Genomic DNA, 15899 nt, shown 5'->3' on the forward strand with positions numbered 1-15899 from the left:
TTTGACACATTGGCAGATGAGTTAAACGGGGAAGAGTTGTGGGGTGTACTTTAAAAGAATCTTTTTGAACTGCGAGATAAATATGTTCACCTCCGAACACTCTCTTCCAAAAGTTCAAAAGATAAACCGTGGTTTAACAAGCAACTCAGTTCTTTAATACGAAAAATCAGAAGAATCTATCGGCTCAGCAAGGCTGAGAAATCGGATAGTCGCTACATACAGCTAGTTGAGCTAAAACTTAGCTTTAGAGAGCTCTCTGGATCAGCCAAACAAACATACTTCGCTAACTTAGGCCAGAGGCTGGTAGACGATCCAAAGGAATTTTGGAAATACGTTAAAAGAAACGGTAAGTATGACACTTCTGTTCCACCACTGCACTGGTCCGACAGAATTATTAATATAGATCCAAGTAAGGTCGAAATTTTTGTTAATTACTTTTCATCAGTATTTCATTCTAATCTTTCCGATACTAGTGTAGTTAGAACTGTTGATTTTTCTGTCGAAGTCGACAAAATGTCTGAGGTTGCGTTTAGTGCTACGGGAGTCGAGAGATTATGGCAAGGCTTGAAACACACAAAAGCAAGTGGTCCGGACGATATCCCGGCATCGTTTCCTATTAGCTGCTCGGGCACTCTGTGTTTATATTTATGTCGTTTATTTCAAAATTCCTTAAATGACAGCATTGTTCCTGGGGACTGGAAGCTGGTCCGCATGGTGCCAATTCCTAAAGGTGGACAGAGAGACAGAGTTGAGAATTATCGGCGAGTATCTTTAACTAGCATCGTAAGAAAAGTTATGGAACATGTGATTTATAGCAGCATCATGTCTCACCTTGTTGCCAATAACCTTCTTCATCCTAGAGAGCATGGGTTCCGGCAGGGTTTTCTTGTACAACGCAATCCGTAGAATTTACTCTTGGCCTTGCCTCAGCTGTCGACAAGCAACAAAGTGTTGACTGTATATTTCTGGATTTCAGAAAGGCTTTCGACGTTGTTACGCACAGTATTCTGATCGCTAAACTTCGACATTACAAATTGGATGGTAGGGTTATTGCTTGGATAGCTGAGTATCTTCGCTCAAGGCAGATGTCTGTAGCTCTCAACGGTTGTTTCTCTAAATATGTTTCTGTGACCTCTGGTGTACGACAGGGATCAGTCTTAGGTCCGCTTTTATTTTTGTTATTCATAAATGACATCACTTTGGGTATCACATCATCATTTAGAATGTTTGCAGACGACTGTATAGTATATAGGGTCATCAATAGCGATTTTGACAAAAAAGCACTGCAAAACAATTTAGGTTTATTTGCCGCATGGTGTGAAAAATGGAAAATATCGTTGAATGTGAAAAAAGGTGTCCACGTCACCTTTGCCGGGAAACTCTCGCACTGCAGCAATCATTACACGAGTAATAACGCTAATCTTCAACAAGTCACAGAATATAAATATCTAGGTGTATTTTTCACTGCTGATTTGAGGTGGTATAAACATGTCACTTATGTTAGGAGCAAGGCTGTAGGAACATTGAGTTTTCTGAAACGCAACTTCAGTGGTTTACCACAGAAACGTAGGAGGCAGGTGTATTTTACACATGTCTGCAGTATTCGCAATGCCCACGAGCTATAGGTGGCGCGCCATGCTTTTCAAGATGGCGCCAGGAGGAGGGTCAACCCGTTTGTTAGCACAGGAACAGATGGGACGTGTGGACGTACGGACGTACGGACCGTGCCACTTTCACCGGATGAAGTCATGGGCTGCGCTGAAATGGATATGAGACTAAAATACTTTCCCAAACAATGGAAAGCGCTAAGTACTCGCCATATAATTATTTGCTGCGAAGTGAAAGGTTATATCTCAGCTCCGTTACCGTGCATAACGATGCTTTGCGAAATCGTGTGCGTGCTACATAAACCTGCATGAACTAGAATTGACGTATGAGCTGAACGGCACTCCGAGGTAGTACGTACCGAGCCTGCCTGACGGATTTGCCGCAGTAGTAGGCCGCCAGCGAGTAGCGCCATCGCTGCTGCGCGTGATGATGGCTTGCAAACATAAAAGTGTTCTGTAATAATACCCCATCGTCATTACTTGCGCAGTCGGAAACGCGGAGTAACGTCTTCAACGGAACACAAGCATTTGACATGCTATTCAGTAGCGCTTGTGTCACAGCCATGCTGATACTCTAGCCGTGTGTACTTCACTCGCATGTTGCAGGTTCGATCAGCACGATCGAAACATGAATATCGAAAAGAATGCACACGTATGCTTTCCGCAACGTCGAAGAAGTTCGCCCAGAGGCGTGGATTGTGGCCGTGACTGCACGTTCCATCGCTCTAACCATTGCGCTTCGCTGGTCGAGCTCGAGCGTGTTGGCGGCATGCGGCGCTCCATAACATCCACAATAATTGTGATACTTGCAATGCACAAGAGGAACTATGCTTTTATTTTGATCTCGCTCAAGGATATTATACATTAAATACAATCAAAGTGACTTACGAGCGTGAAAGAGCATTAAAGCACGAGGGGACGTGAAGTGCAACTCGCTCTTCGTGAGTTAGCAGCTGGTGGTTCATCGTCGCTGTCACTCTCGTTGCTTTCACAGTCTTCTACGTCCAGTGAAAAATCCTCGTCGTCAAGATGGTTTCTTTCAACATCACTGCAGAAAGCAATCTGAAGAATTTCCTCCGCCGAACGACTTCAACCACTCCGCGTCACCATGTTTACAATTAGAGAGACGTCTGGGTGCGGAGAACGTTTTGCTCTCATATCGCTTGCAGTGTGCTGCCACCTATCAACCAACGTACAAAAAGAAGCCGCGCAGCGGTGGCTATGAAACTACGGTCCCTGACCGTAATGAAACCCAACACACTGGCGAAGGACGGCGTGGATGGAAAGCGCTCGCTCCACGAAAGGCGTTGAGCAGACGCGTCCTCGAATGATTGAAACGTCGTTCGCACGATTCGTAACAGCGCTTTGCTGACAAAGGATAGAGGCCCTATTTTAATGTATCGCCAACTTGAGATCGCTCAGTTATACATGAGCACGTCGCGAGCCCGAGCGACCTCCCTCCCGCGTACAGTGTTATGGGACTCATACACTACAAGAAACATTGACCAAGTATATATGCAAGTAAAACAGGGTGAGCTTCAACTGAATGTCAGACGATAACAATTAACTTACCTACGTGGCTACAGAAAGCCTCGCGAAGCTGATAGTATGTGTACACTGTGGGCTAGCATCAGGGGCGTAGCCAAGGGGGGGTTGGGGGGGTTCAAACCCCCCCGAAAAATATTTCTGGCTACGCCCCTGGCTAGCATTGAAAGCGCGAGTTGCCACGTTATTGTCACGAAAAGAACGAATCAGATTTATCGTGTCACGGAGGGCCCGGTTTGTTCACTGATGCAGGGAACATGCAAAGTCGTAGTGTTCCTTTCTTGCCAACGCGTTAACACTGAGGCTAGCACAGCCGAACAAGGGAGCGACTGCATAGTGCCGCCATTTTGTCGTCTACTAACCCTCCTCGAGAGGACGCTCCTGAATTCCGCTCGGTGGCGCGACAGTCTATGGGCATTGCGAATACCGGAGTATGCGTGCGTCTGCTCGGACCCATATACTAAGGAACTTGTAGATAAACTTGAAAAAGCGCAAAATAGAGCATTTTCATTTGTCCTTGGAAGTTATGACAGGATGCTTAGTATGACAGAGTGAAAAAAAACATTAAATTGGCATCTTCTTGGACACCGCCGTCGAAGCCTCAGAATAAAATTCCTTCATAACATTTATCATTCGAGAACAGCCATCATCAGGCAATTGTATTTTCATCCACCCAACTATGTTTCTCAAAGACGAGATCACGACTTAAAAATACGTGATATTCCTTTTAGGGGTGACGCTTTTCGCTACTCTTTTTTTGTTCGCACTATAAGAGCGTGGAACACTCTGCCACCGGAAATTGTCTGTATTTGTTCAAATGACCATTTTTTCCATGCTTTATGATTATATTTTTGTGTGCTTGATTATATGTACTGTACCCTCCCTGCTGCAATGCCTTATGGCGAAGCAGGTACCTAATAAACAAATAAATAAATATGGACAGTCTAGACGGTTTTTTGCCATCGCGGTTGCCGTCGCCATCATGTCCTTCCGGTATGAAGTCCAAATTGATAAGATGCCCCCGCACATTGTATGTTCTAGCGCAGGTAAAGGCGCGAGAGCGGGGGCAATGAACGCGGCCGAAGCAGAGATCAAACGAGCCGGCCCATTTCCGTCGCTCTGGGGGTGCATGCGATAACATCACCCCGCTCGGGAGGCCTACCGTCGAAGCAGACAGGAAACGCCCCTCCCGTCTTTAACGAGAATGTAAAGACACGAGGTGGGGGCGTGGGGTTGTCGCGCAAGCAGCCACTTTGAAATTTGAATTAAGAGCGCGGTCGCGATCGCTGGCGCGCGCGCTCTCTCAAAAGCCATCACAGCGGGCGGCTTGTATTCCTTTCAACGTGCTGCGCTCTGAACGCGAAGGGACTATGCGGAGAGCATCTCTCCCTGGAGCGGCCGTATTCCGTTACACCAGCGTTTTGTAGTTACACGAGATCGAATACAAAACAGTTACCTGCCAGCCTCACTTCGTGTAACGCTGAAATTTGTTGCCATCGCATTCATTGCTTCACCCTTGCGGTGGAACTGTGAGTTTTTTTCTAATAACGTACAACCAAGGAGCACAGTTCTCCGACCTTTTCGAACTCTTTATTTATTCTTGCGATCTGAACGCCATTTTGTGTCCAAGGCCAATAGTATCGCTGCATAGCTGAGCCTAGATGTGAATAGCTGTACTCTAAGGCAAAATTACCCGAAACAGGAGTAACGGAGCCCAATAGGCGCACGCGATGAACGAATAGACCGTAGAGGAGCGAGCGCAGAGGGATGCGAGCCGTATGCAAACAAGTTAGTCTGCAAAGGGATGAACCGCGCGGGAGATGAAGGCCGTGTGCAGAGCACATTCCGTGTGCAAACCGAGAGAACTAACGATCTTCCTCGCTCAGGTCATTCTTCCCACCTGTGTTTGTGCCGGAGTGTTGGCGGTTGTGTCGCGCTCGGACAGTTTGCCGATCTAGGAACTACGCCTTGGTGCCTTTGATATACACGTATGCGTGGATGAGCGTGTCGTGCTGCTATTACGTTTCACAGCACCCATGGAGTCTCGAGCTGGTCTCGACACATCGCGACGCCGCGCTGTTTTGGCAATGCCCTTAGACTGTCACGCCACCAAGCGGATGTCAGGAACAGGGTTAGCAGACGACAAACCGGCGGCCACTCCCTAGTTCGGCTGTGCTAGCCCGATTGTCAACGCGCTGGTTGGAAAGAAAGACTACGACTTTGCATGTTTCATGAATCCATGAACTAATCGCGCCGCCCGTGACAACATAAATTTGATTCTTGCTTTCGGGACGTGAGGTTTTCGTGAACATACGTGGTGAAGCACGCTGGGCAAGTCGTGCTGCGAATGATGGCACATGGCGTGCACATTTCAGGTCCGCGAAGTTTTCTATGTTGATACAGGTCAGTGAAATGTTAGTATCTGTATTTATTGTTGAAACTCGCGCTATTTCGCTTGTATATAATATCCGTCGGTGTTTTAGGGGCGAAGCTCCTAAAGCCATGGGTCTGTCCCTCCTAGCTCGTACGTGACCGCCTATGCAGCGCGTATGTGCCAATTGTGATGGCAACGAAGCAGCGCGAGTGTTCTTGGCCCAGCGCAGGGACGAAGAAAAGTTGCACTTCTTTCTCTGATCGATGGTCCAAGAAAATGTCCGGCTGGTTCGACACTCCTGTCTTCTTCTGAGTACCTGGTGGTTTGGCGCGATCTGTTGTCGGGTAGTCGGTCGCGTGTCGGGCGGCAGTGTATTTGTGAGTTTTTGTTCTATTTTTCCCCCTTTTTACTGGTCTGATCGTACTGTGAGTACCTAATGTCTCTCTCCTCCCCTGGCCAGAGGTCTTTCCTCTGTACGGCCTCTCTTCCCAATAATTACATGTCTATAGAGGCTTTTTTTGCACAGTGGTATTCACAGCGTGCCAGTAGCACTAGTGTCGAACAACGGGGGATTAATCCGTGTAAAGAACCCAAAGGTAATTCAGGAGGAGCTGCAGAAAGCGACCCCACACTACCAGAACATCACCGATGTCCGACTGTTTGGAAGGGGCGGCATTCTGTGTTGCTCTCCGCACCAGGCCTGTGTTTCTGACCTCCTAAAGTGCGCAACGTTTCCATCACATCCGCTGAGCCCATTTATTCCTGCTCATCTCGCTTGCCTTGAAGGCTTAGTCCGTGGTGTTGACTCGAGCCTGTGCGCTTCAGGGGTTTCGGAAATGCTTTCAGCGGCCGGGGCAACATCAGTGTACCGATGCTCTCGCTTCTCTGATAATCAGAGAGTCCCCACAGAGTCGGTCATTGTGACATTCGCAGGCATAAATAGGCCCACATAGATTAAGGCATGACCCTTAACTTATAGAGTTGAAGCACTTACTCCAGGTTCACTGCAATGCGTTCAGTGTTGGCGTTATGATCATACCATTAAGGGATGCTGATCAACTCCTAGGTGCCGCATATGCGGAGAAGACCATGACACTAGAACATGTAATTCCCAAAGCGAAAGATGCTGTCTTTGTCAAGGTTCGCACCCTGCTGATCATACAAACTGCCTGGCGAGAGCTCAAGAGCTTCAAATTTTAGAAATCATAGACAGGAAGCGATGCTCACGCCGTGAAGCTCGGGCTATTGTATTAGAGAGATCCTGTGGATATGCCGAAGCTGCTGCTCGGCATTCTAAAGCCATGGATGTATCTGCAGGTGAAGTCGTGGCAGCTGCTGTCGAAAAGGCTATGTCGAAAGCACTGAACTCAATTTTTTCAAATCTTTCAGAGACAATCGGACAAGGTTTCACGGCTCAGATGAAACATTTTTCAGGTTGCAGGGCGAGCATCTGCTGATACAGATATTCATGAGAGCATAAATGAAAAAATTATTCATGAGGGCATACATGAAAAAACCACGACAGAAACTGGGTCTGGCAGTTTTGCCTACACTGATTCTCCCATATTTAGCTTAGAACAGGAGGGTGGTAATAACTCCGAGACCACTTCACAAAGCATTGAAATTATGGATTTGGACACTAGTGCCACTAAACGTCGGGCTACCCCCCTTCCCCGAAATCTGTTCTTCTACATAGATTGAAGACAAAAAAATGTCAGGATAATAGTCCACTAACGAAGGGCGATTTTTTGAAAGGCAACATTCTTCAGAAAGCAGTTGAGACCGCCGGCCTACCTTCAACAGAGGGTCACTAAAGGTACTTCAGTGGAATTGCCGCTCACTTCTTGCTGCAGCGACTGACCTGTTACATCTTTGCGCAGAACTTTCTCCTGATTTAATTGTATTGCATGAAACCTGGTTATCTACAGAAAAAAGTTTTAATTTAAATAATTATCACTGCTTTCGGTTGGATCGCCCTTCTTTTAGAGGGGGCCTAGCGTTTTTCATCTCTACGAAGTTTGGCCATACAGCGAAAATTTCATATCGGTCGACGTCGGCAGAAAGTGAAATTTTGGCATTGGATGTAGCTATTCTTGGATATACACCATTTTCCATAGTGAATGTTTATTTCCCTACAGGTGTTCTGGACACTACTTTACTTGATTCCGCAGTAGCAGCATCTAGAAAGAAGTTAATCATAGCAGGAGATTTCAATTCACACCACATTTCGTGGGGTTACCGATTCGATGCGTGTGGTAAACGGTTGTTAGAATGGACCAGCTTGAATTACGTTCCTTGCGCGAATTCCAGAAATCCAACTTATGTATCTGGCCTATCACGTTATGTGATAGACCTGACCTTTTCAAGCTCGGGTTGCATTATTTCGTCCTGGTCTGCCATCACATCGGCCACAAGCAGTGATCACCTACCAATATTATTTGAAATAGTGTGCCCACTTACTTCGTTACCCAAACATGTTCGAAATTATGTTAATTAAAGCAAATTTAAAGATTCACTACGATCAGTCTTAAACAAACAGACAGGATTATGTGATCAGGTAAAGGCAATTCATTTATGTCAGCTCTTAGGTGACAGTAGGAAAATGGCCGAATTCAGTATGCAATCAACTAAAAATAGAACGCATTCACCATGGTGGAACACAGACAGTGATCGCGACTATAGGCGACGAAAAGCAGCTTGGAAGAAGTTACTCTACAACCAGTGCCCACGTAATTGGAAAGACTATAAATATACCGCTGCCACGTTTAGACAAACGGTTGACAAAGCAAAAGAAGATTATAACTCCAAACATTACAGCTATATGTCAGAGACCAAAAATAAGAAAGCACTCTTTAGGTTTCTGCGATGCAGAAAGATTGTTCCGTCACCAGTAAATATAGAATCGGTTTGTTTACCACCCGCAGAATTGTTGCAGTCATTGGAAGGAATTGAGAAGGGATTGGAAGATCGCTTTGCATTGTTGTTACCCTATCCTTTGCCGGTTACAGGAAAAGCTAATGAATATAAGGCAACCAGATTAGAAGAGATATCAGAAATAGTAAAGTCACTGCCAGCTTCATCTCCAGTTCTTGACAATTTAACTACAGGCATGATAAAAATTGTGTTTGATTTGTCTCCCAGCGATATTCTTAACTTTATAAATTTTTCTATAGAAAACGCATGGATTCAACCCGAGCGGAAAGTTGCCAAAGTAATTCGACTATTTAAAAAACAGGGCGCAGGCTATGCAATCGACAATATTAGACCTATTTCCCTCACATCAAACATTGTAAAACTAATAGAGCGGGTTTATATAGGCATAATGACGAATGGGTAGAAGAAAATCATATATTGAGTGATTCTCAAATTGGATTCAGACCTGGGTGCTCTATATGATGTGTACATGTTGATCTAGAAAGCAGAATTAAGCTTGCTCGGCACAAAAAGCAGTACGCCGCACTAGTTCCTTAGATATTGCTAAGGCGTATGACAGTGTAGAGCACGCCATCTTGACTAATAAACTCCAAAGTGTTAACCTTCCTTAGTATATAATTGCATGGATACAAAATTTTTTAAGCGGACGCACATTTTATTGCTCTCAGAATGGCTTATCTTCTAAACACTACAAACAAACAAGGGGATAGATTTACCAGCGCAAAAAAGACAGGACATTTAAGAAGGACACACACACATAGCGCTGCTTCCTAAATGTCCTTCTTAAATGTCCTGTCTTTTTTGCGCTGGTAAATCTATCTTGATCATGAACCAACTCGCCCAAGCAGCCGTTTTAAACAAGGGGAATTCCTCAAAGATCGGTTCTCTCGCCTATTTTATTTAATATATTCATCACCAGCCTGTCTACGCCCACTGCAGGGCAAAGGCCTCTCCCATTCCTTCTCACAATGGCGTGCAAGTATATGTTTACGCGGACGACATTGCATTCTTTTCAGCTTCTAATGATATACACTTGGTCTATAATATTCAACAATCATATATGAATGAGATTGAAGTATGGCTTAGTGACCTGCGCATGTCCCTTAATGTTAACAAGAGTGCTCTTCTAGCGTTCCCGTTGACTTCTCCTGTGCGAATCGCACTGATGTATGGGCAGGATGTTATTCCACAGGTAGATTCATTAAAATATTTGGCCATAATATACACTACAAATCTTATTTGGAGCCCACATATTGAGTATATTGCATCCAAAGGATTACGTGCACTTGGTTTGTTAAGGGGAATCAGCGGCGTTCGTTTTGGAATGCGTAGAAAAACATTGTTGATGATATATAGCATGTACGTCCGACCAATGTTAGAGTTTGGATGTGTGTTATTCTGTGGGGGACCCGCTTACAAATTACGCCCTCTTCTAACTATAGAAGGTGAGGCATTACGGATATGTTTAGGTCTTCCTAAGTTTGTAGCTAATAATATTATTTACCATGAAACATACCTGCCGTCTCTGCAAACTAGGTTTCCTATTCTAACAGTCCAGACATTTCTAAACATCTATGCCTCCCTACACAGACGCTCGCAATACATATTTCTTAGCCAGCCGTCCAGATTTTTTGATTTTGAGTGGTCTCGGTTACATCGTCCTCAAATAATTTTCGTACAACAGCTGTTGGAGCCGTTACAAGTAACAATGCGCGAAATAAGTTTCCCAAGTGTACTCAATCATAAAACAATAATAGAATTTGATGGTATATTTCCAAAAAATGCTAAACTATTGCCTATTAGATATATAAACGGGTTGTTGAACGACCACCTTAAGAGTCTACGGATAAGTTCAATCATAGCCACAGCTGCCTCCGTTACAGATGAGAAAGCAGGAGTGGGCATTTATTCAACAGCATTAAACTGGTCCTTTTCTCTTCGACTGCCCGATTTTACGCCAATATTCCAGGCAGAATTAATGGCGATTATTCTGGCATTACGCAAACTCCCAGCATCTATTTCTTCAGAGGTTATATTGACCGATTCTTTATCAGTTTGCGCTGCTTTGACAGCACCAAAGTCATCGAGCTGCCTGTCATAATTATATACATATATGCCCAATCATGTACGTATTGTCCATTTGGTTTGGGTGCCAGGTCATACTGGAATAACTCTAAATGAAGCAGCGGACACATTGGCGGCGGCATCGATTCAGGGCCCGGTTTTGAAGGTTCTAAGACCCTCCTCCCAAAATACTATCGCACGATTTCGATATTTTTGTATTCGAGAGGAACACACAAGATCTTCTGTTCTAAAAGGGGCAGACTTTCAGCACCTTAGGTTTCCATGGCATAGCTCATGGTGTGGCACAAGACAATTAGAAGTTACATTAACTAGATTGCGATGCAGAATTCCCTCTTTAAATTTTTACTTACACAGGCCTGGTTTCGTTCCTTCCCCTCAATGTTGTTATTGTTCGCAAGCAGAAACCATAGAGCATTTTTTCACAGAATGTCGCAGATATGACCATCTAAGGCAAAGATTTTTTGAACCTCCTGTCCGAGAACTTGGCCTTCAGCTTTCCGTAACGGCATTACTCTCCCTGGCGGCGTCGGCACTGGGTCACTGCAACAGGGACATATGTGAGGCATTAAGTAACTATATAAACGAATCAAAAAGACTGCCATGCTAATATTTCTAGTACATACTTATCTTATTTATTTCACTTATCGTTCATTATTTATTTAATGCTTTTATTTAACTCACTCTTTCTCTTTCTTTTTTTTCTATCTCTTTCGAATTCAATTGGGAAACCGCAAACACAAATAATATTTTCGCTTACCTAAAGTTATCTCTTTATGATTATCCTTTTTTTTTTTCACTCACACATCCTACTGCCACACGATTCGTGGCCGCTGCCACGTGGTGGGTTGTGCCATTCGTATGGGATCAATCAATCAAAAAAGCGTGTTTGTTTGTCGTGCTCCGTGTCCTCGTCGGTCCCACGTCGTTACACTGGTGGAGGTGCGGGGTAAGCTTCATGCTTGGCACTCCATCGCGGAGCCGACAATCGAGCCCGGAATCGCCACCACGCGTCGAAACACTGGTCCACCAAATCATTCGCCGTCTGCTAGTCGCCCTCATGACCGTGTACCTCGCACCCAACCTGTCTATCGGGGACGTCAAGTCGTTTATAGACGCAGCGTTACGTGACTACGACAAGTTCAAGAACCATCCGTTTGTGCTGGTTGGGGACTTCAACGTGGACCTCATTGCCAATGACTGGATCGTGCAGCACATGCTTTCCAAATACGCACTCAGATTTATCCATATGCAACCTACCACGATCCGAGGGACGTGCATAGACGATCCGAGGGACGTGCACTGCAGCCAGTACAAGAACCTCTCTCGCTTCATTTCACGGACCATAAAGCCGTCATAATGAAGAGACCTCGCAATCGAGCCGCCATGACAGCGACGAAATGAAAAGAACAAACGAAGAAACGAAACAACAAACGAACAAGAACAAAATAAAAGTTGATTTTGTATAATATACGCACAGTCTTACGTATCACTAATGATGTAATGAGCTAACTTTCACGGGAGAGTTACGGTTTACCGATGATCTCCCCCTCTCGAGCTTCGCCCACTTATCATTCATTGCGTGGATATGGCGCGACAATTTTTTTTTTGTAGTCTACGAAACCCATAACTATATACGCGGCGTGTTGTGTGAGCTTACGATGTCCTCTTCTACAACTGAATAATATCAGGGCCTTCGTAATAAATAGGTGATACACTAAACTAAAACGCCTTACATTTTGTCATAAAAGAGCTGTGTGCATCTTGCGAGCGACTATTCAGCGATTCGGGGCTGCGCTCGCTACACGGCTATCGTGAAGTACCACCGAGTACCGGCCGCGTTGCGGGATCAATCTTGCCCTCAGCTGACGCATTCCAACGGAGAATGAACGTGATTGATTGATTGATGGCATATATGTATGTCCACGATAGTGGACCCCAGCTGGCGAAATTCGATCGGCAACCTCGATCTCAACGTCGACCTTCACCCGTGTGTTGTTTGCATAGCGCTGCACTGCATATTTGTTACTTTGTTGATAGGTGGCAGCACACTGCCAGCAAAGTGTTCTCGGAGCCCAGAACGCGGAGAAGGCGAGGCAGCTCTCGGGGGAGGAAATTCTTTAGATTGATATTGACATCGATGTTCAAAGAGACCGTACACCTTGACGAAGAGGGATTTTTTACTGGACATCCAAGGCCGTGAAAGCACGCATAGCGGCAGCGTCGATGAAGATGTTGCAGCTGCGATTCCCTTTAACGTGCTCTCCTGGTTAACTATCTGTACGGTAAGCTTTTCACAATCGTAAGTCACTTTGACTGTACTTGATGTACAATGGCGTTGAGATCAAAATAAAATCATAATTTTTCTGATGCGATGCATGTAGCGCAACTTTTGTGGCCGCACGCTGCCAACAAGCTCGACGTGTGGAAGCGAAATATCCAATCGCGTACACAAGCCGCGCCGCTGAGTTGCCAAATAAACTTGACCACTGCAGTCAGAACGGCGTCGTTGTTAAAAAAATGACAGCATATCTACGAAGTGAATGATGACGAGTGGGCTAAGCTCCGGGGCATCACTAACAGTGAATCCCCCCGTACATTGCCCACTCGATCATGCAAAGACGTGACAAAACCTGTGTACAACATATACAATTTTGTTTATTATTCATACTGCGTATATGGTGTTGAGATATTTGGCGGCGTTTTCCTTTCATTATGACCGCCTTATGATCGGTGAAATGTAAAGCCAGAGGTTCTTGCATAGAGTCCAACCAAAAATTTGAGAAGACGAGGTCTATGCAAGTCCCTCTGATCGTTGTCGGTTGTTCATGATCGTACGATATGCATCTTAGAGCATATCGTGGTGTCATATGTTGTATGAACCAGTCATCCTCCATGATATTTACATTGAAATGACTGGTGTAAACTGCCTTCTTTTGCACGCAGCGCCCGTCTTGCGATCTAAGGTTAGCGTAGCTGCTCGAGGTTCAATGGGGATCCACGTAGAGTCCACATCCTGGCCATTTCGCATCGCCTCGCTTGCCATTCGTCTGGAACGAAGGCGAGCGAGCTTTCTTGTTGCGTCACGTCAAACTTGAACCGCAGCCATTTTAGGAACTCGTCGTCTACTCCTCGCTCGCACAATATATAAGAGTGCCCACTGCCCCGTGAACTAATCTGTCTATGACATCGATATTTACAGTGATCATGTACGGCTTGTTGAGTACAAGTAGAATCTCTCTGGGACGGTTCGCAAATTCTGTATGGGACATCCGCACCACCATGTCTCTCGCCTTCAGCAGAGCATCTTGATTTCTGCAGACGAGGTAGGTGTCTTGAGCCTATAGCCGAATCACTTCTTCTTGGTTTTCTTCGCCAACCAGAGCACGCGCCGAGAGCGAGCGCTGAGCGCGTGTGCGAGCGCTTCCGGTACGATCGTGTCACAACGACGGAGGGACATGGCTCGACCCTAAGGAGCTTCACCCCTAAAATTATTCGACGTTACAAAAAGCTTCCGTGTGAATTCATTTCGAGGTGCTCATCAAACCTGTAACATCCGAGATAAGTGCACTGTGCTCTCCGCGTTTTTCACCACACAAGTAATGATGACGGAGCAACATGAAAGAGTTCGACGAAAGCTCGTCTGGTCGGAAACAATAATGGTAAAAAGTAAGAGAACACCGACTAAAAACAATTAAAAATAACAAAGGCATTTCGGCTCCAGTACGGGGGCCTTGTTCACAAATGAAGCTTTGAAATAATGGGGGTTGACTATGTATGTTCAAATAGATGGCGCAAACAGCATGCGTAAGCAGAAGGAAGGGTGCCGTCATTGCGATTTAGAGTGGTATCGGTGGTTTGGTTTAGTAAGGACTCGAGATGAAGTCGCGAGGTTAGATTTCTTTCAGTGGCTAGCACATGCGCACTGGCCCAGTCAATGTCATGTGCGTGTGACGCAGAATGCTCGGCCAGCGCATTTGAAGACACTTTTTCTTTTTTAACGTCGTAACAGTGTTCCTTCAGGCGCATTGCAAAGTCGCATGTGTCGCCGATGTACACATAGTCATAGTCTGCACAGGGAATATTGTACTCGACGCCTGGGAACTTGTCTTTAGGAAGCTTGTCCTTCACGTTTGTCAGCACACTTTTCAGCTTTTTCAGCGGCACATGTGACACGTGTATATCATAGCAACGGAGCACGCGTGCCACGGCCTCGCTGGTTCCGGAAGCATACGGTATCGCGGCACCTTTATAGGGAGCAGGTACGGAGGAGGCGGACAGGATAATTGGCACTGCACAGAATTAACAAACGAAGCAGGGTAACCGTTGCCTGAAATTTCAGCATGCACCGTCTGTCACCGTCTTTTTGCAAGTCGTCTGAAGAGCTACAGGTTGGTTGCGCGCGTTTTATGAGTGAGGAGGTGACGGAACGTTTGTGGCAAGCAGGATGAATTCAACTGAAGTTTAGGTAGCGACTTTGTGTTTAGCCTTTCGATACACGTTAAAACGAAGTCCTGTCCCTTCACGCTGCATCAAAACGTCAAGGAACAGAAGGCGACGATCCTTCTCCAGTTTGACTGTGAAACTTATGGCCGGTTCAATTGAGTTTAGGTGTGACGAAAACGGATCCAGGGCAGCCTTCTTTAAAAGGGAGAAACAGACATCCGCATACCGAAGAAAAATTTTTTTGTTGAGGCATGAATGCTGCGATAGCCCGGCGTTCGACTGAATCCATCGTTAAGTTTGCAGCGGTGACCGAGACGGAGGCACCCATGGGCGTTACTTGAAGTTGCCTATAGAAGCAGTCCTGACAAACTTTTAGGACTGCTTCTATTAGCAGCTTCTATAATCAACTATATTTCTTCGGTATCAACTATCTTTTCGGTATGTGGATGGCTGTTTCTCTCTTATAAAGAAGGATGCCCTGGATGCGTTTTTGTCACACCTAAACTCAATTGAACCGGCCATAAATTTGACAATTGAACTGGAGAAGGATCGTCGCCTTCCGTTCCTTGACGTTTTGGTGCTGCGTGAAGGGACAGGACTTCGTTCTAACGCGTATCGAAAGGCTGCACACATAGGTCGCTCCCTCAACTTCTGTTCAATTCATCCGGCTTAGCACAAACGCTCCATCGCCCCCTCACTCATACAACGCGCGCAACAAACCTGTAGCTCTTCAGAATACTTGTAAAAAGACCTGGAATTGCTACATGCTGAACTTTCAGGCAACGGATACCCTGCTTCTTTTGTTATTTCTTTGCAGCACCAATTATCCCGTCCGCCTATTAGTGCTTCCTCCGTGCCTGCTCCCTGTAAACGTGCCGCGATACCGCATGCTCCCGGAACCAGTGAGGCCG

The 15899-nt window shown here is 45.6% G+C and overlaps 1 long non-coding RNA gene across 1 annotated transcript in view; it reads right to left on the reverse strand.

Annotated features, from left to right (window-relative positions):
• Positions 1-15899, reverse strand: part of LOC119389101 (uncharacterized) — a 289213-nt gene that overhangs the window by 231388 nt on the left and 41926 nt on the right. The window lies entirely within an intron of this gene.

This window comes from Rhipicephalus sanguineus, chromosome 4, assembly GCF_013339695.2.
Source record: "Rhipicephalus sanguineus isolate Rsan-2018 chromosome 4, BIME_Rsan_1.4, whole genome shotgun sequence".
In the NCBI taxonomy this organism is placed as follows: domain Eukaryota; kingdom Metazoa; phylum Arthropoda; class Arachnida; order Ixodida; family Ixodidae; genus Rhipicephalus; species Rhipicephalus sanguineus.